The sequence below is a fragment of the Mesoplodon bidens genome (assembly GCF_964165515.1).
Source record: "Mesoplodon bidens genome assembly, chromosome: 15".
Classification (NCBI taxonomy): domain Eukaryota; kingdom Metazoa; phylum Chordata; class Mammalia; order Artiodactyla; family Ziphiidae; genus Mesoplodon; species Mesoplodon bidens.
The window spans coordinates 396,505-424,495 of NC_138171.1; the positions used below are offsets into that span (position 1 = coordinate 396,505).

Here is a 27,991-nt window from a genome sequence, read left to right on the forward strand (position 1 = left end):
AGCATTCTTTATTTAATTTCTTAAAGAAGAAAACATAGAAAACATTTTTATCCACTTTCAAATTGAGGGTCAAGGGGAATGACATCAGTGAAAATGTCAGAGTAGGGAGCTCTAGCTTGTGTCCATCACCAGAAACACTGACATACGTGGTAAAACCTGTCAGAATGATCTTATCAACACATGTAAGTTTTCTTTTCTTTTCACCCTGTAGATTTATCTTTCACTGAAACTTAACTTACTACAAGATGTGGAGAATAAACAGGGAAGTAGAAACTGCATTTCCTGATGAGAGAATCACTAAGTCACATTAGTTGTTCTGAGCTATGTCTTACTCACCGTGACTGTAATTAAAACAAACAAACAAAACACTTTTTTTTGGTAAGTCAGTTCTGACATTTCCTCGTTAAAGACAAGGTAACAGATACAGATTTAGATCTACCAGAATTGAGCAAAATGTTGATTGTACCTGTGCTGCATATATGAGCATGACCTGCTACAAATCTTCATTATACTGATTGCCACAACTGACAAATTCACTTTGGCCACTCCTGATATGTTGCATGTAAGGAATGCATAGGACACTAACCCCAGCTGGTCACAGGTAAACTCTGCCACGTGGATTACCGCATGTTTTCCTGCTGGAAGACCACACATTCTCGAGTATCATGACTGCAGAGTATGTGGGCTCTTCTTTTTTCTGGATAAAGGTTAGATAATCACCTAATTTTATGAGAAATATATAAATTGTATTTGCATATTCTTCAGGTTTTTATTTATCCATTCTCTTTCAAGTCCTAAGTGCAAATATTAAAGTGATTTCCAAGAGGGTGGTAAATAAGACAGCTACGTTTATGCTCCAAAATTAGCAATAAAGCATAATACAATTGTAAATGCATTAATGTGTGATTAATATGTAGATACTATGTAAATGCAATTTTAGTAATGCTTTGTGGAGAGCTTCAGAATCTAGGTATTTAAAAAAAAAAGAAGGAGTTTTTGAAACTCTCAGGGAATTATATAGAAGTTTTTGTGTCTATAATTATCAATCTGGAATAATGCATTTTCTCAGAAATAAACTAGGCATAAAATTGTAGGAAAAAACTTCATGAAAGAGCATGTGAGATGGGCATACAAGAAAAAGAATATTCTCAGAGAATAATGAACAGTGTGAAGTTCAGCAGAAGTGTAATACAGATTAAAAGAGTAAAACTTTGGAGAGCCTACTTATGAGTTCCTCATATTGCATCTTTGGAGAGACGGTAGTCATTTGAAATATGATGTTATAAGATGACGTTAACATACTTAAATACTTTCGTTTAGAAATGACCACTTAGAACCAGAGTAAATGAAAGAGAGCACAAAATTATGTTTTTGTTGATTTTTGAAGATCTCAGGTGAGTGCTGATAATTTAAATATATATGATGTCAGGCTTCCCTGGTGGTGCAGTTGTTGAGAGTCCGCCTGCCGATGCAGGGGACACAGGTTCGTGCCCCGGTCCGGGAAGATCCCACATGCCACGAAGCGGCTAGGCCCGTGAGCCATGGCCGCTGAGCCTGCACGTCCGGAGCCTATGCTCCACAATGGGAGAGCCCACAACACTGATAGGCCTGCGTACTGCAAAAAAAAAAAAACATGGTGTCTTTCACTGCAAAATAAAGGAGCTTTGGAGGATTCCTGGAATGAATGTCAATATTATAACAATAGTATGAGTGTGTTTCATGTTTGGTAATTACAATCATTGTTGCTTTTGCTGTGGTCATCCATTTACAATGTTTGGTGTCAGTTGATTTTTCTCTTGTAAAAATAAAATACAGTCTGTTTGTGTGGGAAAAAAACATATGTGATGTCGTGATAAAGTTGTATGTAATTTGAGATCTGGCAAAAAGCATTTCTTTTCTGTAATGCTAGGATGCTAATTGGACATTTTTGCAAGAAAGAGATTTCAGGATGCAAATCTCGTGTCTCTAAGGTAGGAAGCCAGTTCATGATGGAACATTCTATTAAACTTGTGTGAGTGCAGAAATATTTCTTTGGAAGAAAGAGGTCATGAATCCCTTTTTAACAGTTAGTGGTTTATAGTATACCGAATGAGCAAAATGGGTATTTCTGAACTTTAGAAAAAAATAATATAGTTTTTCTGCATTTATATTATGCAGCTGATGTAGAATATCAAAAATTCTTTATTTTGAAAAACAATGTAATCAATTTAACATAATTCATATATATTGAACCTGTGGTACACACACACAATAAAACATACATTCAAAAAATCTTTTTCACTTAAGAAATATTTTCTAGTGTAGTTGATTTACAACGTTGTGGTATTTTAAAATACATTTTTATTAGAGTATAATTGCTTTATAACACTGTATTAGTTTCTGCTTTACAACAAAGTGAATCACCTATATGTATACATATATCCCCATATCCCCCCGTCTTGAGGCTCCCTCCCAGACTCCCTATCCCACCCCTGTGGGGGACATAAAGCACCGAGCTGATCTCCCTGTGCTATGCGGCAGCTTACCACTAGCTCTTTTACATTCGGTAGTATATATATGTCAGTGCTACTCTCTCACTACGTCCCTGTGTCCCCTTCAGCCCTGTGTCCTGAAGTCCGTTCTCTACATCTGTGTCTTTATTCCTGCCCTGTCACTATGTTCGTCAGTACCATTTTTCTGAATTCCATATATATGTGTTCACATACAGTATTTGTTTTTCTCTTTCTGACGTACTTCACTCTGTATGACAGACTCTAGGTCCAACCACCTCACTACAAATAACTCAATTTTATTCCTTTTTATGGCTGAGTAATACTCCATTATATATATAGGCCATATCTTCTTTCTATATTCCTCTGTCGATAGACATTTAGGTTGGTTCTATGTCCTGGCTATGGTAAATAGTGCTACAGTGAATATTGTGATACATGTATCTTTTTGAATTATGGTTTTCTCCGGGTATATGCTCAGTAGTGGGATTGCTGGGTCATATGGTAGTCCTATTTTTAGCTTTTAAGGAACCTCCATATTGTTCTCCATAGTGGCTGTATCAGTTTACATTCCCACCAACAGTGCAGGAGGGTTCCCTTTTCTCCACACCTTCTGCAGCCTTTATACATTATTGTATTAATTTCTGCTGTGCAGCAAAGTGATTCAGTCATATATATATATGTATATATATATATATATATTCTTTTCCATTATGGTTTATCAGAGGATACTGAATATAGTTTCCTCTGCTGTACAGTAGGTCTTTGTGGCTTGTCCATCCTATGTAGAATAGTTTGCTTCTGCTATTCCAAAACTCCCAATCTTTCCATCACTCTTTCCTTGGCAACCACAACTCTGTTTTCTATATCTGTGTGTTTGTTTCTGTTTTGCTGACATGTTCATTTGTGTCCTGTTTTCGATTCCACATGTAAGTGATATTATATGGTATTTGTCTTTCTCTTTATGACTTACCTCAGTATCATTATCTCTATGTCCATCCATGTTGCTGCAAATGGCATTATTTCATTCCTTTTTATGTCTGAGTAATATCTATTGTATATGTATACCACACTTTCTTTATACATTCATTTTTTAATGAACATTTAGGTTGTTTCCATGTCTTGGCTATTATAAATAGTGCTTCTATGAACATAGGGTTTTATATATTTTTTGGAATTATAATTTTGTCTAGATATATGTCCAGAAGTGGGATTGCTAGATCAGATGGCAACTCTCTTTATAGTTTTTTTGCGGAACCTCCATACTGTTTTCCATAGTGGCTGCACCAACTTACATGGCCACCAACAGTGCTGAGGGGTTCCCTTTTCTCCATACCCCATCCAGCATTTGTTAATTGTAGATTTTTTTTAATGATGGCCATTCTGATCAGTGTGAAGTGATACCTCATTGTAATTTGGATTTGCATTTCTCTAATAATTAGTGATGATTAGCATCTTTTCATGTGCCTATTGGCTATCTGTATGTCTTCTTTAGAGAAATGTTTATTTAGGTCTTCTACCCATTTTTCCATTGAGTTATTTGTTATATTGTTATTGAGTTGTAGGAGCTGTTTGTATAGTTTGTAAATTAAGCCATTGTCAGTCTCATCATTTGCTAATATTTTCTCCCAGCCCATAGGTTGTATTTTCATTTTGATTATGGTTTCCTTTGCTGTGCAAAAGCTTATAAGTTTGATTAGTTCCTGTTTCTTTTTTGCTTTTACTGTAAGTCCGCTACGTATGAACAAGTTCTGTTCCAAGAGTGCGTTTGTAAGTCCAATTTGTTTGTAAGTCCAACAGAGTTAGCCGAGGTACCCAGGTTACACAGTCAGCTATATGGTATTGTACCATAATGGGTTTATAATACTTTTCACACAAACAGTATATAAGAAACAAACACAAAAACAAAGAAGACATTTTTAGTCTTACAGTACAGTGACTTGAAAAGTACAGTAATACAGTACAACAGCTGGGATACTGGGGCTGGCATCGAGGGAACAGGCGAGAAGAGTTACTGATTGGAGGAGGGGGAGGAGGTGGGAGATGGTAGAGGTGAAGGGTTATCAGCAGTGGGAGACAGGGGGCAAGCTCCAATTTCACTCATACCTGACATTGATGACACAGGTTCTGGTTCCTTGCTGGATTTCATTCTATCTACCCTCTTGAAAAACTGATCCATTGATGTCTGGGTCGTAGCTCGTTTCTTCTCATCATAGATGATGACACGGTAGCACTGGTTTGCCTTCTGAATGGCTGCTACCACCTTTGGGTACCATTGTAGGTTCGAGCCCTGTGCCTCAGAAACTAACAGTGCCTCCTCAAATTTAGAAGATGCCCTTGGCATTTTCTGTGTCGTGAATCTCTTCAGTTCTTCAGTTACTACTTCTTCCTCCTGTCCCTCTTCATCCTTTCTCTGCGCCTCCAATTCCATCAGTAAGCTCCTCATGTTGCACAGCAAGGAGTTCAATGAAACCGTCCTCTTGCAGATCTAGCTCCAGCTTCTCGCTGAGGGTCACTACGTTGCTGAAGACCTTTTCAGACTTCTGATCTGCCTTCTCAAGTCCACAAACATCATGAACAAACTGTGGGCAAAGGTTCTTCCAAACCCCATTCATGGTGACCAACATACACTCACACCATGCAAAGTCAATGTTTTTTATGGCCTTGTAGATGTTATAGTCCTTCCAAAATTGTCCCTAGGTTCTTCCTGATTTCTCACTTACCTTTACTGCCTGACAAAAAGTGTGACATAAATAATATTTCTTGAAAGTCGCTATAACTTCCTGGTCCATAGGATGGATGAGCAATGCAGTATTCGGTGACAGATGCACTACTTTGACGTTGGGAAAAGTCATCCATGAAAGGGGGGTGGCCCAGAGCATTGTCAAGCAGCAAAAGAATGTTTTTCTGGGACGTCCTTCTCGGAGCAATATTTCTCTACATCTGGGATAAAGTGTTGGCAAAACCAATCCTGGAACGTGGCCTGTGTAATCCAGGATTTGGGGTTACATTTCCACACAATAGGAAGAGAGTCATTGGCTATGTTTTTAAGGGTTCTTGGGTTCTCTGAATGATGAACTAAGAGAGGCTTCAGCTTCATATCACTGGAAGAATTGCCACCAAACAACAGTTAGCCTATCTGTTTCTGCTTTACAGCCCGGCATCAACTTTTCCTTCTTACTGATGTAACTTCGGTCTGGCATCCTCTTCCAGTACAGATGTGTCTCATCCACATTAAACACCTGGTTGGGTAAATGCACACCATTATCAATAATTTCTCAAAGTGTTTCAGGAAGTTCCTGGACAGCTACCCTATCTGCACCTGCTGCCTCTCCACTTACTTTTACCTTGTTGAGGTTGGCTCTACCCTTGAACCGATGAAAACAGCCATGGCTGGCATTAAAAAATATGCCCTCTGATTCTTTCCCGTGTTTCTTCTTCAAGTCTTCATAAAGGCTTTTAGCTTTCTCTTGAATCACCATAAGCTGAGCAGGATTTAGCGCTGATATTGATCCTGCATCTGCACACTGAGAAGTTTCTCCATCTCCTCCATCACTTTTCTGTGCTTCTTTGATATTTTGTCATGAGCATTGAATATTATATTGGCTGTGGGTTTGTCATAAATAGCTTTTATTATGTTGAGATGTTTCCTTTATACCCATTTTAGTAAGCGTTTTTATCATGAATGGATGTTGAAGTTTCTCAAATGCTTTTTCGGCATCTATTGAGATGATCATTTGTTTTGTGTTTTTCCTTTGTTGATGGAGTGTATCATGTTGATTGATTGGCATATGTTGAAACAACTTTGTGACACGGGGGTGAATCAAATTCGATCATGGTGTATGATCCTCTTATGTGCTGTCAGATTGGGTTTTCTAATATTCAGTTGAGAATTTTTGCATCCATATTTATCAGAGATATTGGCCTGCAATTTTCTTTTTTGCTAGTGTCTTTCTCTGTGTTGTTTTTTTTTTTAAGTCTTTATTGAATTTGTTACAGTATTGCTTCTGTTTTATGTTTTGGTTTCTTAATTGTGAGGCATGTGGGATCTTAGCTCCACCACTAGGCATTGAACCCACACCCCCTGCACTGGAAGGAAAAATCTTAACTGCAGGACCACCAGAAAAGTCCCCATCTGTGTTTTTTTATTTTTCAGTAAATTTCTTTATTTACTTATTTTTGGATGCATTGGGTGTTTGTTGCTGTGAACGGGCTCTCTCTAGTTGTGGCGAGTATGGGTTACTCTTTGTTGTGGTGTGCGGGCTGTTCACTGCACTGGCTTCTTTTTTGCAGAGCATGGGCTCTAGGTGCGTGGGCTTCAGTAGTTGTGGCTATCAGGCTCAGTAGTTATGGCTCGTGGGCTGTAGAGCACAGGCTCAGTAGTTGTGGCACATAGGCTTAGTTGCTCCACGGCATGTGAGATCTTCCCGGACCAGGGCTTGAAACTATGTCCCCTGCATTGGCAGATGGATTCTTAACCACTGTGCCACCAGGGAAGTCCCCCCCCCATCTGGTTTTGATATCAGGGTGATGGTGGCTTCATAGAATGTCATTGGATGTATTCCTTAATCTTCAATCTTTTCGAAGAGCTTGAGAAGAATCAGTGTAAGTTTTGCTTTGTATATTTGGTAGAATTTGCCTGTGAAACCATCTGATCCTGGATTTTTGTTAGTAGGGAGTTTTTGTAAATTACAGTTTCTATTTTGCTTGTAGTGATCAGTCTGTTCAAGTTATCTATTTCTTCTTGATTCAGTTTTGTTTGGCTGTAGAAAACAAATATTTTAAAGTTATGTTAGCAGCTAAATACTTACCATGTATTAGACCACAAAAGAGCAAAGGAAATAATATTAAAGTATTTTTTCAAATAGAAAAAGTATTGAAATATTTTTAAGAAATTGGGATAATAGTACTAGTTACAATATTGACAAATTGTTCTGAAATTAAACACTACTTTATCTAAGATGCATATCATATGCTTATCGTTTTACTGTTTTTAAATACATGGAATGTTTTCACCTTTCTAAAGTAATTATTTTATTTTACCTGTATATTGGGAAAAAATTTTAGTTGCACATAATATAAAAAATTACACTTTAATAGGAGACATTAATCCATTTACCTTTGCTGTAGTATTGAAAATACTTAGGTTTAGAGTTACCATGTTATTGAGTACCCTTTTTTATTTATTTGTTTGTTTGTTTGTTTGTTTGTTTTTTGCGGTACGCGGGCTTCTCAGTGTTGTGGCCTCTCCCGTTGCGGAGCACAGGCTCCAGACGTGCAGGCTCAGCAGCCATGGCTCACGGGCCTAGCCGCTCCGTGGCATGTGGGATCTTCCCAGGCCGGGGCACGAACCCGCGTCCCCTGCATCGGCAGGCGGACTCTCAACCACTGCGCCACCAGGGAAGCCCTATTTATTTATTTTTAAAAAAACTTAATTTGGGGGAGGTATAATTTATTTATTTATTTATTTATTTTTAGCATCTTTATTGGACTATAATTGCTTTACAATGGTGAGTTAGTTTCTGCTGTATAACAAAGTGAATCAGCTATACATATAAATATATCCCGATTTCTCCTCCCTCTTGCATCTCCCTCCCACCCTCCATTTCCCACCCCTCTAAGTGGTCACAGAGCACTGAGCTGATCTCCCCATGCTATGCAGCTGTTTCCTACTAGCTATCTATTTTACATTTGGTAGTATATATAAGTTAATGCCACTCTCTTACTTCGTCCCGGCTTACTCTTCCCCCGCCCCATGTCCTCAAGTCCATTCTCTACGTCTGCGTCTGTATTCCTGTCCTGCCCGTAGTTTCTTCCCAACCATTTTTTTTCTTTTTTAAAATTCCATATATATGTGTTAGCATACAGTATTCGTTTTTGTCTTTCTGACTTACTTCACTCTGTATGACAGACTCTAGGTCCATCCGCCTCACTATAAATAACTCAATTTCATTTATTTTTATGGCTGATAATATTCCATTTTATATTGAAGATGTGCAAAATCTTTTTTATCCATTCATCAGTTGATGGACACTTAGGTTGCTTCCATGTCCTGGCTATTGCAAATAGAGTTGCAATGAATATTGTGGAACATGATTCTTTTTGAATTATGGTTTTCTCCAGGTATATGCCCAGTAGTGGGATTGCTGTGTCATATGGTAGCTCTATTTTTAGTTTTTTAAGGAACCTCCATACTGTTCTCCATAGTGTCTGTGTATCAATTTACATTCCCACCAACGGTGCAAGAGGGTTCCCTTTTCTCCACACCTCTGCAGCATTTATTGTTTGTAGATTTTTTGAATGATGGCCCTTCTTACCTGTGTGGGATGATACCTCATTGTAATTTTGATTTGCAATTCTCTAATGATCAGTGATGTTGAGCATTCTTTCATGTGTTTCCTGGCAATGTGTATATCTTCTTTGGAGAAATGTCTAATAAGTCTTCTGCCCATTTTGGATTGGCTTGTTTGTTTCTTTGATATTGAGCTGCAGGGGGTGCTTGTAAAGTTTGGAGATTAATCCTTTGTCAGTTGCTTCATTGGCAAATATTTTCTCCCATTCTGGGGGTTGTCTTTTCATCTTGTTTACATTTTCCTTTGCTGTGCAAAAGCTTTTAAGTCTCATTAGGTCCCATGTTTTTATTTTTATTTTTATTTCCATTTCTCTAGGAGGTGGGTCAAAAAGGATCTTGCTGTGATTGATGTCATAGAGTGTTCTGCCTATGTTTTCCTCTAAGAATTTTATAGTGTCTGGCTTTACATTAAGTCTTTTATCCATTTTGAGTTTATTTTTGTGTATGGTGTAAGGGAGTCTTTTAATTTAATTCTTTTACCTGTAGCTGTCCAGTTTTCCCAGCACCACTTATGGAAGAGGCCGTGATTTCTCCATTCTATATTCTTGCATCCTTTATCAAAAATAAGGTGACCATATGTGTCTGGGTTTATCTCTGGGCTTTCTCTCCTGTTCCATTGATATATATTTCTGTTTTTGTGCCAGTACCATACTGTGTTGATTACTGTAGCTTTGTAGTATAGTCTGAAGTCAGGGATTCTGATTACTCCAGCTCTGTTTTTCTTCTCAAGATTGCTTTGGCTGTTCGGGGTCTTTTGTGTTTCCATACAAATTGGGAAATATTTTGTTGTAGTTTTCTGAAAAATGCCATTGGTATTTTGATAGGGATTGCATTGAATCTGTAGATTGCTTTGTGTAGTATAGTCATTTCACAGTGTTGATTCTTCCAATCCAAGAACATGGTATATCTCTCCACCTGTTTGTGTCATCTTTGATTTATTTCATCAGTGTCTTATAGTTTTCTGAGTAAAAGTCTTTTGTCTCCTTAGGTAGGTTTATTCCTAGGTATTTTATTCCTTTTGTTGCATGGGTAAATGGGAGTGTTTCCTTAATTTCTCTTTCAGACTTTTCATCTTTAGTGTATGGGAATGAAAGGGATATCTGTACATTAATTTTGTATCCTGCAGCCTTACAAACTTCATTGATTAACTCTAGTAGGTTTCTGGTAGCACCTTTAGGATTCTCTATATATAGTATCATGTCATCTAGTGGCAAACAGTGACAGCTTAACTTCTTCTTTTCCGAGTTGGATTCCTTTTATTTCTTTTTCTTATCTGATTGTTGTAGGTAAAAATTCCAAAAGTGTGTTGAATAATAGTGGTGAGAGTGGGCAACGTTGTCTTGTTCCTGATCTTAGTGGAAATGGTTTCACTTTTTCACCATTGAGAACAATGATGACTGTGGGTTTGTCATATATGGCCTTTACTATGTTGAGGAAAGTTCCTTCTGTGCCTACTTTCTAGAGGTTTATCATAAATGGCTGTTTAATATTGTCGAAAGCATTTTCTGCATGTATTGAGATGATCATATGGTTTTTATCCTTCAGGTTTTTTAATATGGTGTATCACATTGATTTGCATGTATTGAAGAATCCTTGCATCACTGGGATAAACCCAGCTTGATTATGGTGTATGATCCTTTTAATGTGCTGTTGGATTCTTTTTGCTAGTATTTTGCTGAGAATTTTTGCATGTATGTTCATCAGTAATATTGGCCTGTAGTTTTCATTATTTGTGACATCTTTGTCTGGTTTTGGTATCAGGGAGATGGTGGTCTCATAGAATAAGTTTGGGAGTGTTCCTCCCTCTGCTATATTTTGGAAGAGTTTGAGAAGGTTAGGTGTTAACTCGTCTCTAAATATTTGATAGACTTTGCCTTTGAAGCCATCTGGTCCTGGGCTTTTGTTTGTTGGAAGATTTTAATGACAGTCTCAATTTCAGTGGTTCGGATTGGTTTGTTTATAGTTTCTATTTCTTCCTGGTTCAGTCTTGGAAGTTTGTGCTTTTCTAAGAATTTGTCCATTTCTTCCAGGTTGTCCATTTTACTGGCATATAGTTGCTTGCAGTAACCTCTCATAATTCTTTGTATTTCTGCAGTGTCAGTTGTTACTTCTCCTTTTTCATTTGTAATTTTATTGATTTGAGTCTTCTCCCTTTTTTTCTTGATGACTCTGGCTAATGGTTTTATCACTTTTGTTTATCTTCTCAAAGAATCAGCTTTTAGTTTTTTTGATCTTTGCTGTTTCCTTCATTTCTTTTTCATTTATTTCTGATCTGACCATTATGATTTCTTTCCTCTGCTGACTTTGGGTTTTTTTTTTCTTTCTTTCTCTAATTGCTTTAGGTGTAAGTTTAGTTTGTTTATTTGAGATGTTTCTTGTTTCGTGAGGCAGGATTGTATTGCTATAAACTTCCCTCTTAGAACTGCTTTTGCTGCATCCCATAGGTTTGGGGTCGTCATGTTTTCATTGCCATTTGTTTCTAGGTATTTTTTAATTTCCTCTTTGATTTCTTCAGTGATCTCTTGGTAATAAAGTAGTGTACTGTTTAGCGTCCATGTGGTTGTATTGTTTTACAGATTTTTTTCCTGTAATTGATATCTATTCTGATAGCGTTGTCGGAAAAAATACATGATACAATTTCAATTTTCTTAAATTTACCAATGCTTGATTTGTGACCCAAGATATGATCTATCCTGAAGAATGTTCCTCAAACACTTGAGAGTGTATTCTGTTGTTTTTGGATGGAATGTCCTATAAATATCAATTAAGTCCATCTTGTTTAATGTATCATTTAAAGCTTGTGTTTCCTTATTTATTTTCATTTTGGATGATCTGTTCATTGGTGAAAGGGGGGTGTTAAAGTCCCCTACTACGATTGTGTTACCTTCGATTTCCCCTTTTATGGCTGTTAGCCTTTTCCTTATGTATGGAGGTGCTCCTATATTGGGTGCATAAATATGTACAATTGTTAAGTCTTCTTCTTAGGTTGATCCCTTGATGATTATGTAGTGTCTTTCTTTGTCTCCTGTAATAGTCTTTATTTTAAAGTTTCTTTTTTCTGATATGAAAATTGCTACTCTAGCTTTCTTCTGATTTCCATTTGCATGGAATATTTTATTCCATCCCCTCACTTTCAGTCTCTATGTGTCCCTAGGTCTGAAGTGGGTCTCTTGTAGACCGCATATATACCGGTCGTGTTTTCAGATCCATTCAGCCAGTCTATGTCTTTTGGTTGGAGCATTTAATCCATTTACATTTAAGGTAATTATTGATATGTATGTTCTTATTACCATTTTCTTAATTGTTTTGGGTTTGTTATTGTATGTCTTTTCCTTCTCTTGTGTTTCCTGCCTAGAGAAGTTCCTTTAGCATTTGTTGTAAAGCTGGTTTGGTGGTGCTGCATTCTCTTAGATTTTGCTTGTCTGTAAAGGTTTTAATTTCTCTGTCGAATCTGAATGAGGTCCTTGCTGGGTAGAGTAATCTTGGTTGTAGCTTTTCCCCTTTCTTCACTTTAAATATGTCCTGCCTGTCCCTTCTGGCTTGCAGAGTTTCTGCTGAAAGATCAGCTGTTAACCTTATGGGGATTCCCTTGTATGTTATTTGTTGTTTTTCCCTTGCTGCTTTTAATATTATTTCTTTGCATTTAATTTTTGATAGTTTGATTAATATGTGTTTTGGCATGTTTCTCCTTGGGTGTATCTTGTATGGGACTCTCTGCACTTCCTGGACTTGATTAACGATTTCCTTTCACATATTAGCGAAGTTTTCAACTATAATCTCTTCAAATATTTTCTCTGTCTCTTTCTTTTTCTCTTCTACTTCTGTGACCCCTATATTCTAATGTTGGTGTGTTTAACATTGTCCCAGAAGTGTCTCAGATTGTCCTCAATTCTTATCATTCTTTTTTCTTTTTTCTGCTCTGTGGTAGTTATTTCCACTATTTTATCTTCCAGGTCATTTATCCATTCTTCTGCCTCAGTTATTCTGCTATTGTTTCCTTCTAGAAAATTTTCAATTCCATTTACTGTGTTGTTCATCATTGTTTGTTTGCTCTTTAGTTCTTCTAGGTCCTTGTTAAACATGTCGTGTATATTCTCCATTCCAGTTCCAAGATTTGGGATCATATTTAGTATCATTACTCTGAATTCTTTTTCAGGTAGACTGCCTATTTCCTCTACATTTGTTTGGTCTGGTGGGTTTTTACCTTGTTCCTTCATCTGCTCTGTGTTTCTCTGTCTTCTCATTTGGCTTTGTGGACGGTGTTTGGGGTCTCCTTTACGCAGGCTGAAGATTCGTAGTTCCCGTTGTTTTTGGTGTCTGCCCCCAGTGGCTAAGGTTGGTTCAGTGGGTTGTGTATGCTTTCTGGTGGAGAGGACTGGTGCCTGTGTTCTGGTGGGTTTGTCTGGATCTTGTCTTTCTGTTGGGCAGGTCCGCATCCGGTGTTGTGTTTTGGGGTGTCTGTGACCTATTATGATTTTAGGCAGCCTCTCTGATAATTGGTGGGCCTGCATTCCTGTCTTGCTAGTTGTTTGGCATTGGATGTCCAGCACGGGATCTTACTGGTCTTTGAGTGGAGCTGGGTCTTAGCATTGAGACGGATATCTCTGGGATGCTTTCGCCGTTTTGATATTACAAGGTGCCCAAGGTCTCTGGTAGACCAATATTCTGAACTCTGCTCTCCCAACTCAGAGGCACAGGCCTGACACCCGGCTGGAGCACCAAGACCCTCTCAGCCACACAGCTGGGGGTGAGAGCAAGAGCTAGCTTTGGTACATCTCAAAGAACACCAATGAGATTCACTCACCATTTTCTCTCCATCAGTGAAGAAAACAAAATTCAGTGTTCGGTGAGTCAGCCACCTTGGTAGCCAGCCTCCAAGAAGGCCCTAATCATACCCTAATTATCTCCCAGTCATCATGCACCTGTGTGCCTCCTCACAGTTGAAAAGGGCTGATGTTTTAACTAATAAGACATTGCAGAAATGACAAAGTGCAGCTTCCAAAGGTATAAAAGATATTGGAGCTTCTGCTTTGGTTTCTGCTAGATCACTCCTCCTGGGGTAAGCCAGCTGCCATGTCATGAGGACACTCAAGCAGCCCTAAGGAGAGATTCATGTGGCAAGGAGCTGAGGCCTCTTACTTACAGCCACATGAGTGAGTCATCTCACAAGTCACAATACTTAATTTTATTTATTTATGGTTGTGTTGGGTCTTCGATGCTGCACAGGGTTTCTCTAGTTGTGTCGAGCAGGGGCTACTCATCATTGTGGTGCATGGGTTTATCCTTGCTGTGGTTTCTCTTCTTGTGGAGTATGGGCTCTAGGTGCATGGACTTCAGTAGTTGTGTCACGCAGGCTCAGTAGTTGTTGCTTGCAGGCTCTAGAACGCAGGCCAAGTAGTCGTGGCACACGGGCTTAGTTGCTCTACAGCCTGTGGGATCTTCCCAGACCAGGGATTGAACCCCTGTCCCCTGCATTGGCAGGCAAATTCTTACCTACTGAGCTACCAGGGAAGTCCAGTGTGCTCTTTTTTAAACCTAGTCTGTTTTCATTATTTTCTATTTTAACTGTTCTATATTAAATAAAAAATAATAATACTCTTTTCTACCCCTCCTCTTTGAGGATGATATATGAAGAAGTATGTCTTATTTATTAATCTGAAATTTTCACCTTACTTTTAAGAAGTAATCACAATGTCAAGTATTTAATACCTTTCACTTCCACCTTGAAAAGCATGGATATTAAAGTGCTAATATAATTACCTTCCCTAGTCTATCATTTTTACTTTTTGTTATGTATAAAAAACAACTAAAAATATGCATGGTTTGTAAGGAAATGACAAATTTCAGAAAATTCAGAATCTGCATACACTCTATACATAGCTTCTAGATACAGACACAGAAAATTGCCAGATACTCAGAGCCCCCCTTGTCCAATTCTAGTGACTCCCCTTAAGGTTTAATATTGTTCTGGTATCTAACAAAAAGATCACTTTACCTGTATTTTGTATTTTATATAAATGTAATGGCACAGTAAAATCACTTTTGGATTGGGCTTTTTAATTTTATGTTGTTTATGAATATGCCTATATGGTTGCCTGTTGTTGTTGTCATGCACTGACACTGTTGCATAGGATTCCATAGTGTAAATATTTAACTATTAATTAATTTTTTCCAAAATGTATTACAATATGAGTGATTTTCAGTTTGGGTCTATTGAGAATTGCACTGGTATATACATACTAGAACTTGAGCTTTGGTGGTATGTGTATAAATTATTGTTCAATATACATGTAGTAGTAAAATTTTTGACTCATAGCTTTCATCTGTTTATCTTTTTAGATATTTCTAAATATTTTCAAAACATTTGTATGATTTTTCATCCTCAGCAGCAGTGAATGAGATTCAAGGATTACACACATTCTTGTCAAACTTGATAATACCTGTCATTTTCATTTGAACTTTCTTGTTGGGGAGTGATAATTCCAGGTATGACTTTTTTGCATTTAATTGACTACTAAGAAGCCAAGCATCTTTTGATATGTTTACTTAACGTTCTGTACTCTCTTTCTTGAAATATCTTTTGGTATATTTTTCCCATCTTTGCTATTACATTATCTTCTTATTGAAGACTTTTTTTTTTTTTAACATCTGAAGACTTCTTATTTAGGAGTTTTAAATATATACTTGATATAAGTTCTTCTGTCTTTGTCTCTCTTCTTTCTTTAGATGAGTGTCAGTTTTTAATGTTAATAACATCTAATTTGTTATTTTCCTCTAGTCTTATTTCTATTTATTTATGTAATCTTCTTATCTGTTGCAGAACACATTATATATTCTAAACCACAAATATGTTTTCGTTTCTTCAATAAATCTAATTGTTAAGCTTTAAATTTAAGTTAACTTTCTGAACTAAATATGTTGTATCATAGTGAGCATTAATTTGTCTATGACAGCTGAAAGGTTACATTTATTCAGAAAATGTTGTATTCAGCTTTCTTTTCATTTGCTCCTATTTCTCATTGATTCACAGAGGTAAACATCACTTCATCCATGGATCTGACTTTTCTTGATTTCTCATGGTCATTCTCATTAATTCTTCTTGCCTCATGAAATCTTTAGGCATTGCATTATTCCACAAAAGCAAAAAGCTTCCTTGGGCCTTTTTCCTCAGAAGATTGATTATTCCCACGTTTTAAATGGGAGATTGCAATAAGTTAGGAGAAAATGCCACAGGGGTCTCTCTCTCTTTTTTTTTTCTTTCACATCTTGTATCAGCCTCTGCTTGCACTCTGTGTTCAAAGATTTTTGTACAACACATTGATAGAAGTGCCAGGTGTTTCTCTCCTTGGGGCAAAAGACAGATTAATTACCTGACAAATAAAATGAAGACAGTGTCCTTCTCTGTTCACATGTTGGAAAGGATTGCTTGCATCCTAATTTAAAAGTTTCAGGTGAGTGAAGCTTAAGATTCCAAAGCTTTAATCCATATTTGCACCATGCACAGCATCCAACAGGACTGCTTTACAAAACCCCATGAGACTTTTGTGTGCAAGTGAAATAGATAAAAATATAAAACTATTGCTGTTTTTTTGGGTCATAAAAAAGATTTTTTGTCTCATTTAAAATATATTTTTTTCTAAAATCCAAAAACGTGTCAGGCTAAAATATTGGAATTTCAAACATGGTAAAACCCCTTTTGAACGATGCGAAGTGAGACTTCTTTGTAGTGCTGATTTACATTGCCCACTTGCTTGGTTGGCCAAAAAGGGCCTACGCGTTTTTTCCTTAATATATTCAGGAAAAAAAAACGTACGCCCATTTCGGCCAACTGCATCATTGTCGAAGTTCTGCCGCTTTTCATGTGCTTTAAAGGCAACTCCGATCTACCTCTTGAAAACGGTTTCCTGCAATTCTGCCTTGTTTTCAAATCCTCTTCGTTGCCTTACCTCAATAAGGTACGAAAGTTATCATTTATTATCCTGCAGGTTTGTGAATTTTAGTGCCTCTGAGATCCATTTTTCAACTCGCCTTTTTGGGAGCTGGCCTCCAAACCTCAGGATTGCTTCAGGCCCTATTCTGGTTCCGGGGGGGCAGGCAGAGCCTTCGGTTAATTCTTCTTCCTGATTGGAAATTAGAGTGACATGTGTCTGTCCAAACACCTAGAGGTGATCTCTCATTGGTTCCCCCTCTACCCGTTCAACCTCTGGACAAATTGCAAACTGTACGAAACTGGAGGTTAAAGGTGCTGATTCTCCAAGTGGGTAGATTGTTGGTAAAGCAGCTGGAATGGCGAACCCGAGCACCACGAGATGAAAAATGAGGTGCATTTTAGAAACGTTTCCCGATCATATAGTGTACCATCCTCTGGGTTTCCCATGCATTTTTTAGCTGTAGGAAGATTCCCTTGAACCTGGAGATTTCTGACCCATGGAATGGGTAGCACGCAGTATTACTTTAAAGGGTCTGCATTTGCTCACGCAACCTCACCAATCCGGTCGCCCCCAAGAGTGTCCAGCCTTATGTCTCTTCCAGCTGTGGGTCTAGATGTGGTCAATCCAGGTTGCATCACAGCCACTGAACGAATTTTGTAAGAATTTCTCTCTCTTTCACTATCTTTGCTTTTTTTTGTAATTTGTATTTATAATGGGATTTAGCTGATTTTCAATGCTGTGTTTGTGCCTCTTTACACCCACTATATTCACTTACCGAGAAATATCAATAAATACTTTTTAAGATTCTTACTACGCAGATATATTCTTCTGTGGTGAATAAGGTGTGTTGAGTCCAGTTCACTGAGCAATGAGTATGTCTTCTCTATTACATATTTGGTTGATGGAACGGTATCTGTGCTAATTTCAAACTGTTGTTTTATGCATCACCCCACCTCACCTTTCCCCTTAAGCAGCCATAAGTGTGTTTTCTAAATGTGTGACTCTGTTCTGTTTTGTAATTTAGTTCATATAGCGATTTTTACATTCCGTCTATAACTGATATCTTATGATAAGTTTCTTTATCTGTGTGACGTATTTCTCTTAGAATCATCGTACCTAAATCCACTCATTATGCTGCTACTAGCCTTAGGACATTGATTTCATGGCTGAGTGATATTCCGTTGTACATAAGTACTACAACTTGTTTATCCATTTTTCTCTTTCATGAGATACTTAAGGTGTACCCGAGTCGAGGATTTTGTGAACACAGCAGCCCTAAAATTTGGGGTGCCTGTGTCCTGTCGATTTTTGGTTTTCTCAAGATATAAGCCCATGAGTGGAAGTGCCCTGTGCTCTGTAGCTCTGTTTTTTAGATGTTTTAGGAAACACCATACAATTTTCGAGAGTGGCCGTTGGCAATTTATATCACGCCCATCAGCGTAAAAAAGCTCCCTTTTCTCCTTGACTTGCCCTGCATTTCTGGTTTTTACACTTTTTCAGCATGGCCCTTTTGACCGATGCCTAGTGAGACTTCTTTGCAGTGTTGATTTGCATTGCCCGCTTGTTTGGTTGGCCAAAAAGGGCGAATGCGTTTTTTCCTGAATATATTCAGGTGCTCACCAGGGCATGTAGCAGGTGTGGGTGAGTGTCACGTAGCGCACACCCAGCGCATAGAAGGTACGCAAGATGGAGAGGCTACTGTCCAGTGAGTGCCCGCCCTCCACACCAGTAAGGCAAGCCAACTTCCGGGTATTGTTGAGAGCTGGGGGCACATAGGTCAGATGATCATTTTCAGAGGCAGGGGTAGCTTACTGAAGTCCCTAACACCCACTACCACCAGTCTGTTTACCTTTTTTTTTGGCCATGCCACGCAGCATAAGGGCTCTTAGTTCCCCCACCGGGAATCAAACCCGCCCCTCCTGCAGTTGAAGCGTGGAGTCTTAACCTCTAGACTACCAGGGAAGTCCCCCGTCTACCTTTAACTGAGGTCACAAGCTCCAGCTCAGAATAGGAGGCACACATGAGGCGGATGAGGTCAATTTGTTCCAGGATGAGGCGCACAGCATCCCGTTCGTGGGTCTGGCATGGGACGTAGGCTGACCAGAACTGAGGGAAGGCCAGGGCTTAGTTTGGGCTTTGGAACTCCTTGGGCTTCTCATAGCCTCCTCAGCTGGCACAGCACTTACTGTGCCCAGAAGTCACATGTAATGCGTTGCTTTTTCTGTGGTACTTGGAAGCCCGTCAGGTGGGCTCACTGTGACCCCTGTAGCCCCCAGCATCCATGGCATGGCACTTTCTAGGTCACTATGGTAACTTCGTTCCAATGTGACTAACCTGTGGTCTCTGTGGCCCCCAAACTGCCCCACATTCCCCAGCAGCCATGGTGGCACCTTGTGTGTCCCTTTGGTACCTGGCCACCCACGAGACCATCTTTCAGCCTGTCCAAGCTGGTCTAGCCATGGCTGAAATTGAGCAGATTACCATGCTATATAGCCCATTGTGGACCAGGGGCATGTTGTTGTGGCTGGAGGGAGGTCAAGGCAAATGGGTGGGCTCCTTAGGTCTTGGGATCGGGCAGGACACATTGCCTGGCCTGGGCCAGCCTGGGGGTCCCCCACCTCACACTGTCACACAGACTATACTAGGAGCAGCTGAGGCCTGGGCTGAGGGTTTCCCACCAGGGAGGGGATGACAGAGAAGGGGAAGGGCATCCATAGACGATGGAGAGGACATCCAGGGGTGGTGTGAGGGAGCCTCCCCACTAGCGCTACATGCTCCGGACCTCCTCCCCTGCCCAGGGCCAGGCTAGGCCCCCAGCAGCCCGCACACACTGCAGCCACCCTTCCACAAGCGGGAAGTCCCGCATCAGGGCCCGCGTGCGCTCCCGCGGACTTGGGGTGCTGGAGGTGCCCAGCGTGGTCTGCACGAGGGTTACCGATCACAGCATCAGACCCAGCAGGAGCAGCAGGCACAGCAGAGGCCGCTGGCTGCGTGCACGGGGACCTTCGAGGCCCCCGGGCCGCAAGCTGCGCAGGGCAAGGCAGGCGGGCAGAGGCGGGTCTGAGAGGGGCGGGCTATGGGGTTCTGCCCGTTGACACAGGCCACCCAGCGGTGCGGCCTCGCGAGGGGGGCGGGGTGAGGGAAGGGATACAGAGTCACAGGACCCTGCGAGCCGTGTGCGGAGAGCCGCGATCCGGATCCGGGAAGCCCGGCAGCCACAGGGGGCACTGCCCTCCCGCCCCCTGCTCAGAGGCAGCTCCCGCGGGCTAAGCTGGCCTCTGCTGAGAGCCCACTCGCCTCCCATCGCGGGTTCCCTCCGCCCCCGCCCCTCTTCCCACACCCACTGCTCCAAGGGGGCGCCCTAGGGTGCTCTCCCCCGCCTCTAAACTTCCTGTCCAAAATGGGGTGCTTCTCTCAGAGGGCCACCTGCAGCCCGTGGCCTCCCGGGAGCACACCTCGTCCCCATCTGCCTGCAGCCGGCCCCGCCCACCCCGAGGGCTGCGTGCGAGTGTCTCTGTGGCCACAAGTGCTCTGGGCTCCCGGTTTCCCGGTACTGGGCCATGGAGGCTGGTGTGGGGGAAGAGATAATTTCTGGAAATGGGGGGGGGGGGTAACCATGTGAGCTCTGGATTCAGGAAGGGGCCCTCTGCCCCCAACCTTCTCTCTCCTCCTACTTGACTCCCCAACCTGCATGACCATTCTCTGGGGACTTGAACCAGCACCTGGGAACTATCAGGAACCTCCCCCACTTCTGTCAGCCAGCCTCAGGAGAGCGCCCTCAGGAGCTGCTACACCTCCCCAGGGCCTGAATAGAGGGACTTTTGGGATGTGAACTGAACAACCTTCTGGGGAGAGTCAACACCCTTTTACTCAACAGAGCAGGAACTCAGTCAGTAGGCTATTTGTGTGGAAGGAAATGAAGTCGCTTCCATGGCAGAAGAGCCCCCACCGCAGCAACCTTCGTCCCAGAGCTGCTGGCTGACCTTCTGGCCAGGATCCCTCCTACCTCAGCGTGGAAGGCCCGGCCTCGTGGAGAAGTGTAGGTTCTGAAGAAAGACCTGGCACCTGGGTTCTGCTGCTACACTTGCCTTATCTCGTGGCCCTTGTGGCTCTAGCTTTCCCAGAAACCTCAAGGGCTAAGTGCCTGTGCTTGCTCAGGGGCCGCACGCCATTCCCCATTTCCAGCCTCAGGCCCTCCCTCTAGCTGCCTCCTCTAGGGACCCCCTCCCCCCAACACACACACACACACACACACACACACGCACACTGGGGATGTGCCTTCTCACAGCAGCTCAACCACTGAGATGATTTAGGGACTGTGCCCAAACTCCTGCATCCCCAGCCTCTCAAGTTTTTGCTCTGATCCCTGGCACCCCCTGGAGCTGTTCCACCTTTGGAATCTTTCCCAGGTGGCAGGAGTGCCTAGCACAGGGGTAGTGACCTAAGTCTGAGCACTGGCGACCCTACAAATCTGTTACAGAAAAACATTTTATTGAGCAGTAAGGGACCCCACTGGGGACAGAAAGGGCTGGCAATAAAGGAGCATGTGAACCTCGGGGCGGGGTGCGTGCTGCTTGACTCTCCATCCTGTTCTTGCTTCAGGGAGCAGGGCTTCCTGGGCCTCTCTGTCCTGCCTCCTGAGACCCCAGGCAGGAGGCTCTTTGCGAAGCCACAGATTGCTGCTTTCAGTTTCAAAAAGCCCAGCTCCCCACTGGTTTGTGGTGGTGGCCGCTGACAATGGCTCAGGGCAGGAGCCCATGTGGTAGACTGCTAAGGCTTCTCTGCACCCTGTCTCTGCTCCTGCATCCTCCTCGGCTCGCAGAGTGCAGACTTCACTTTCTCCAGCTCACAAAGGGGCCCGTGAGGATTGAGCAGAGGAATGCCAGGTTTTCTTCCAGGCCAGCTTCCGCCCTGGGATGTTCAGGGCAGACTCTCATTTCAAACCTCACTTTCTGAGGCTCCTGGCTTATGGCCATTTAGTGTGCAGGGAGGCTCCTGGCTGAGGAAGGCTCAGACAGAACGACGCAGGTTCTAATCTGTGGTAGTGGGCAGTGGTGGGGGGGGTGGGAGGGGTCACTGCAGGAAGAGGCATTCGCTGTCTTAGGCAGTTAAACCATTGCCCTGTCTTCAGAATGGTTCAGCCAGCAAGATTCTGTGGAGTCCGCCTCCTGGCACCATGCTACAATCGCCGGATTTTGGGTCTGGAGCAACCGAGATCTTCGTCCGACTCTTCCGGAGTGTGCTTTCTCTCGGGAGCACATCTGGGGACTGGCTTCTCGGCTTCCTCCTTTGCTGGCATGGCCAAAGGAGCATCCCTGTAGGCCCGGTAGCCACCAACCAGGCAGTATGTCTCCCCATGCCGGCCCAACTGCGTTTCTCCACACCCTCGGTTAAGGACATGGTAGTGACCAGGTTTAGGAGGAGAAATGGGAGCCACAGCTGCTGCAAAGAAAATCAGAACTGATCAGTTACTTCTGCTGTACACAGTCTCCTGCCAGAATTTCCCTCTCTCATGTCTCTCCCAGTTTCTGGCTGAAGACCTTTAATCTACTTGACATCCAAAACACAGACTTGGCCCATCACCTCTATGAGTCCCTAGAGAAGGGACACTGGCTGCAAAAGCAATTCCTAGAGCCTACGGCTGCATCAGGTGAGGCAGTCTCTTCACCGTTGCCAGGGAAAACAGTAGAACCCGAAAGAAATTGCAATCATGATCCTCTCCATCTCTCCCTTCCACAACAGAGAAAACACTTCTTGCAGTGTGTCACTTCTGAGGCTTTAATGGAAACGTCTTTCAAGTTTTGGAAAAAGATAATCTAATATAAATTGGTTAAGGACCCCTCCCACTTTGGCAACCCCTCTTGGGCCCCATTTATAATGCCTGTTACAACCACACTGAACTCTAGCCCTCTGATACTTTTATCTAGATTAGAACAAGGCCAAATACTGAGGCAGAGTGATCAGGAGACTCAGAACCGGGTTCTGGGTACCAAGTGTAGGCTCACATCCACCCAGCCTCCTGGGACACCATCTGCTCAGCCCTCCAGTCTCACTAGCGCTTCGTCACCCCCCTTGGTCCTTCCGGTCTTCCCATGAACATGGCACCACCCTCTCCCCTAGTACTCAGCAGCTCAGTATGGGATGTGTCTGAGGGGACCGATATAGATGTGTACATGGCAGCACAGAGGTGCCTGGGTTTGAAGGTGCGGTTCAAGAGTGGCCCTCTTCCTCAAACTGCTCCGTTTACCATCTGCCAACAAAAACGCACTTGCCTTTTGCTAAGAGGCCAATCAGGAAAGGGTCTGAATGGAAGCATCCTGTAGCCCAAAGCGGAAGGCAACATTTATAAAGATCAGAAGCTTCCTGAACACTAGTTCAGGGATGACCTTTCACTTGTCCTCAGCAGTGAGCACTGTGGGACCCTGAAGGTGTCCCAGGTCACTGGTATTACTTACAGCTGGGAAAGCGCTGAGGTTTACGTAGTGGGCAAGCCCCACAGGAACATGTGGCAGCCAGGTGAGGTTGTGTGTACACCATGCCTCTTCTACAGATGCCCGGTCTCGGTGTACCTGCTGCACTGCCCAGCCAGGGAACAGAGCACAGGTTTGAGTAAATATAGACGATCCGGTCAGACATTCTCTCTCAGACAACCAAAGAGATTGGTATCTGGTGGAGAACTGGTAGGGAAGTTTCTCTGAGGGCAGCACGTTTCCATAGTTATGCTGCCATGGAAACTGTGAGAAGGCCTGTGAGGTCATCACTACCCAGTGAGGTCATAATAAGGAACCTGTGACTTGCGGTCAGGCTTCAGGAGGCGGGGCAGTTTTGTGGAGGAGAGCAGGGTGGAGGCAAAGGTACTCTGCCTGGCCCCTCACACCTGGGCCTCCCCACCCATGCCCTAGTCTAGTAGACACCCCACGTGGGGCATGCAGGTGGGCTGGTACAGCCCCAGGGGCCCCAGGAGGGCAAGAGAGACCCACATTCTAAAACTGGCTTGAGAGGCAAGATTAACGTTAAGAGACAGCTAGGTTGTATGGCACTGACCCTGAGAGGCAGAGAATTGTGTGGACTGGAATCAGGGAAGGCTCCTTGGCAGTGGGCCTGAAGGACAAGTGAGATTTGGACCCATGGGGAAGAGAGGGAAGACATTCCAGTTTGGAAGAATACAAGCAAAGACACACTCTTCTCGACCTTGTCCTGCCCCAAATATAAATTCATAGAACCCTCACATTTTTACACCTGAGGGCTTAGAAAAACCAAGATGTTAAGGAGCCTACCCAGTGTTACACAGCTAGTGAAGAGGGGTTCTGCTCAATGGTTACGTTCATGTCGGGGCTCCGGATTTACAGCTGATAGGAATGTGAGGACGAGCTCATGCCGTTTCAAACATTTCCAAGTGATGCTGAGAGAGATGTTAAAGCTGCAAAATGAGGGTGCTGAATGACCTCACAAAGTGGGAATGGTGGGCCCATTTTAATATGAAATTCAAAACAAATTCATGACAAAAGGACATAATACAAAATGACAATCATTACACTCCCCTCTCCCCTAGAAGTAAAAATCATTATAATCCTCTCTCTCTCCACCATGAAAGGATGAGATAAAGGCTCAGCAGCAGCCCCCGTGAAAATCATGGTCAACACTGTGAAGAGGGGTTAGTAAGACAACTTGGTCTGACTCAGAGAAGGAAAGAGACAACTCTGCCCTTAGCCTGATCAGGCCCACAGGAAGGAACCACATTTGGGGCAGCTTTTGATAGTGTGGCAATGAGAGAGAACCTTCTTTAGGAGGGGACTCCCTGTTGCCGACCTTGAAAAAGCAAAGATGGGACCTTCGTTTACTGGGGCTGTTGCAGAGGGGATGTGCCCAGGAGGTAGAGACTGCTTGGACTACCCTTTTAGAGGTTGGGCCACCCTGGTTGAGAACCACAGCACCTTCTATCCCTAAACTGCTTGAATCAGTGGGTGCCCGTTAGGACAGACGAAGTCAGGCCTCATTGGAGCAGACTGCCTTTGGGAGTGGTAGAAGGTAAAATGTGAAGGGGAATGCTTGCTCTGGCGGAGGTTTGTCACGGCAGGTGGGCCAGCATGAGACCATTCAGAATCTCCGAGGCTCCGGAGATTACTTGGCTGGGAGCATCCCTCTGATGTGGTGTGGGGACTCCTACCTTAACAGGACCTGGCTGGGCATCTGGGGGAGGCAGAATAAACGGTTTATTAACTTAAGAGCGAGAGAATCACCTGGGGGGTTCCACCAAACCACTTAAAAAGCCTTGTACCTGGATTCTTGAGCCAACCCTCAGAAAACTTATCTAGATCTGGAGTAGGGCTCAGGAAGCTGCACTTTTCATAAGCTTCCTGGGCAGTCCCACCACAGTGGTCCATGGATAGACAGACCAAATTATTGTGTATTCTCGGTTGCTTTTGGGAGTCAAAGTGGGCAATATTAAAAACTGCAGCAGGCATGTATAAACAGGGAATATTCAAGGCAAGCAGAGGTGTGTAGTTATTCTATGCATGAATCAGATTTGAGAAAAGCTAGCCTGGTGGTTAAAGAACACAACCCTGAGGACAGACAAACCAGATTCTTTCCTACTGACTTGTGTGATTTTGACCAAGTTCTTTTATCCTTCTGACTATTTCTTCATATGGAAAAGAGCTATGACTGTACATTTAGCACAATATTCTCTTTCGGCAAAGGTTGCTCTGGGTCCATTTGTGTTCTCTGCAACTTAACCCTTTCCAGTGCGCAAGCATTTTTAAGTTGTTTGGTGAAGTATTACATTTGACTTTCAACAGTTCATTACTTTGGGCAAAGCTTATATAATGCTGCAGAGACTAGAACCTATGCAGAAATAGTGAGAGGATGTTATAAGCTTATTCTGCTGGTTTATAAAAAAGTTTAACCTTTTCTTCTCTTCCTCCACCTGCCACCAAGAGATGAGAAAGAAGGCAGAGCCTGGAAATGCACACCAAGCAATATTTCTGTGTCAGTTTGCCTTTGATTCCTCTGCCAGTACTTCCCAGAGAGATTTCACCAAAAGTGCCTAAGCTTGCCATGGCCAAGAAAATTTCTTGTGAAGAAAATTTCTCTTTATTGCTAGTCACATCCCCTTTTCCTTCTCCTGGAGGCTTAATGGATGTTTGGGGGCAGGAAACAAAATTTAAACTAAAACATCAATTGCAAGAGCCTTCGTCCTAAGTGTGGTAGTTTGGAGTGTGAATCTTCTCAGGGTCTACTGAATTCTGCCCCAGTGGAAACTGTTAAGGGGCACCCATAGAAACATCGCTTATTGTTAGAAACCATGACATAATACAGAGCCAAGATCGACATTATTCTTCACGTGAAAGACTACAGAGAGCCAAGCTCAGTAGTTCACCCTCAAGTGTTGGCCAGCAACTTACCTTTTGAAGCCAGACAGCAGCCCGGGTCTTCAGAAGGTGACTAGGCAGCCCAGAGCACCCTACTGACAAGTGTGCTCACCCATCCAGCACAGAGGGAAAGGTCCCTGTTATGGCATCATATATAAGCCTGCTGCAATAAGGTTTGCTGGTGCAAAGGCTCTCTCACTGAGGACCCCAGTCCTGGAAGGCTTCTCCTCTGGCGAGCTGCCAGTTCAATCTTCTGAGCCAGGCTCACGTCCCGGGGATGGGTCACAAAGCTGACGACGGTGCCTGGCACCTCGCCCCCAACCCGGCCCACCCTCCCTGCTCTGTGGATGTAGTCTTGCAGGGTGAGAGGGAAATCATAATTGATGACTAGCTCCACCTGGGTGCTGTCCAGGCCCTGAGAGGCGATGTCTGTGCAGAGAAGAATGTCTCGGGAGCCCTTCTGGAAGGACTGGAAGATGCCTGCTCTCATTGAGGCTGGCATTTGTCCCTGCAGTCTTAAGTGTTGGATTTTGTGGTCATTCAGAATATATACCCCAGCCAGTTCACAGCGCTGTAGCAATTACAGAACAGAAGAATAGTTCCTGCGGGGCCAGTCCTATATGCTCTGTCATGCTGCCTGAGGATCTGCACCAACCCAGTCACCTTCTCTGTTCCCTTCGGCCTCATGAACGTCTGTCTGACGTGAGGCATGATGCAGTGGAGCTTGTCACTGGTAACGGGGGTTAGAGAGTCTAAGCTGGCAACTTTACTCAGCAGCTGGCCTATACCTTCGGGAAATGTGGCACCCACCGGCACTAACTGAGCTTTGGGACTGAAGGGGTCTTTTATGTCAGCTGAGCCTTCTGCTATATGGCTCCCCTCCAAGATGTAATCCACCAGTTCCAGGAAGATTTCATCCAACAGCATGTCTGCATCATCCAACACCAAGAAGGAGAGCTGCTCCAGGCTGATCAGTTGAGTTTTCAGGGCCTTCCACAGAGCCCCCGGAGTGGCTACCAGAATATCTGCTGGAGGTTGTTTGGACAGTTGCAGCCTGATCCTCCTCATGCCATGGCCTCCCCCTAATTCCCGCACCTGGAGGTCCAAGGAGCTGCCCAAGGCCTGGGCCACGGCACTCACCAGTTCGGCTAATTCTCGAGAAGGCACAAGAACCAGGCCTCGAGGAGCAGGGGTACGACAGGGGTCCAGGCTTGGCTGGCCCAACAGCCGTTGAAGGAGAGGTAGCATGTAGCTGAGAGTTTTGCCACTGCCGGTTTCTGCGGCGCAGAGAATGTGGCGGCCGCGAAGAAGTGGGGGAATGGTACTCGACTGCACGTTTGTGGGCCGAACAACTTCGGGAGCAGCCTCCTGTAGCGCGCTCAGAACGGGGAGCTCCAGACACAATTCAGTGCAGCTGCCCTTGGGCGAAAGGTTCCGCAGCGCTGGAGCCTCATGTTGCGCGCACTCGATGGAGAAATGGTCCGCGTGGGTGCACCGATTCCTCCAGCCCCACGAAGAGAGTGGCACGGGTTCCAAGAGCCTAGCGTGAGGTGAGCCGCCAGGTTCAAGTCGGGTCGCCGCACTGACATCAGCGTCAGCCAAGGACGCGGCAGCATCGGCCGCGGGGGGGCTACGCTGGCCGCTATGCCGCTCTTCCTGCCGCCGCTGTAGAGCCCGCGGGATGCGCACCACGGGCAGGGGCTCGTTGGGACCGCGGACCGTCAGGTCCCGGCGAGGCGCCAGAAGCAACCGAGCCGCGAGCGACAACAGCCGCAGCCGCCGTGCCAGAGCCATACACCCCTTGTTGCGGGAGAGGCGCACGACAGTGACGTCACCGGCGCGCCAAGG

The 27,991-nt window shown here is 43.5% G+C and overlaps 1 protein-coding gene and 1 pseudogene across 4 annotated transcripts in view; one reads left to right on the plus strand and one right to left on the minus strand.

Moving 5' to 3' along the window:
- LOC308629265 (uncharacterized protein) overlaps nucleotides 1-27,991 on the plus strand; it is a 61,632-nt gene that overhangs the window by 12,560 nt on the left and 21,081 nt on the right. The gene's annotated exons all lie outside the window — the stretch shown is intronic.
- Nucleotides 22,090-27,944, minus strand: LOC308629264 (putative ATP-dependent RNA helicase DDX28; annotated as a pseudogene). The gene is made up of 2 exons: nucleotides 26,177-27,944; nucleotides 22,090-22,214 (listed from the first exon to the last, which is right to left on the minus strand). The product of its transcript is annotated as a putative ATP-dependent RNA helicase DDX28 (transcript).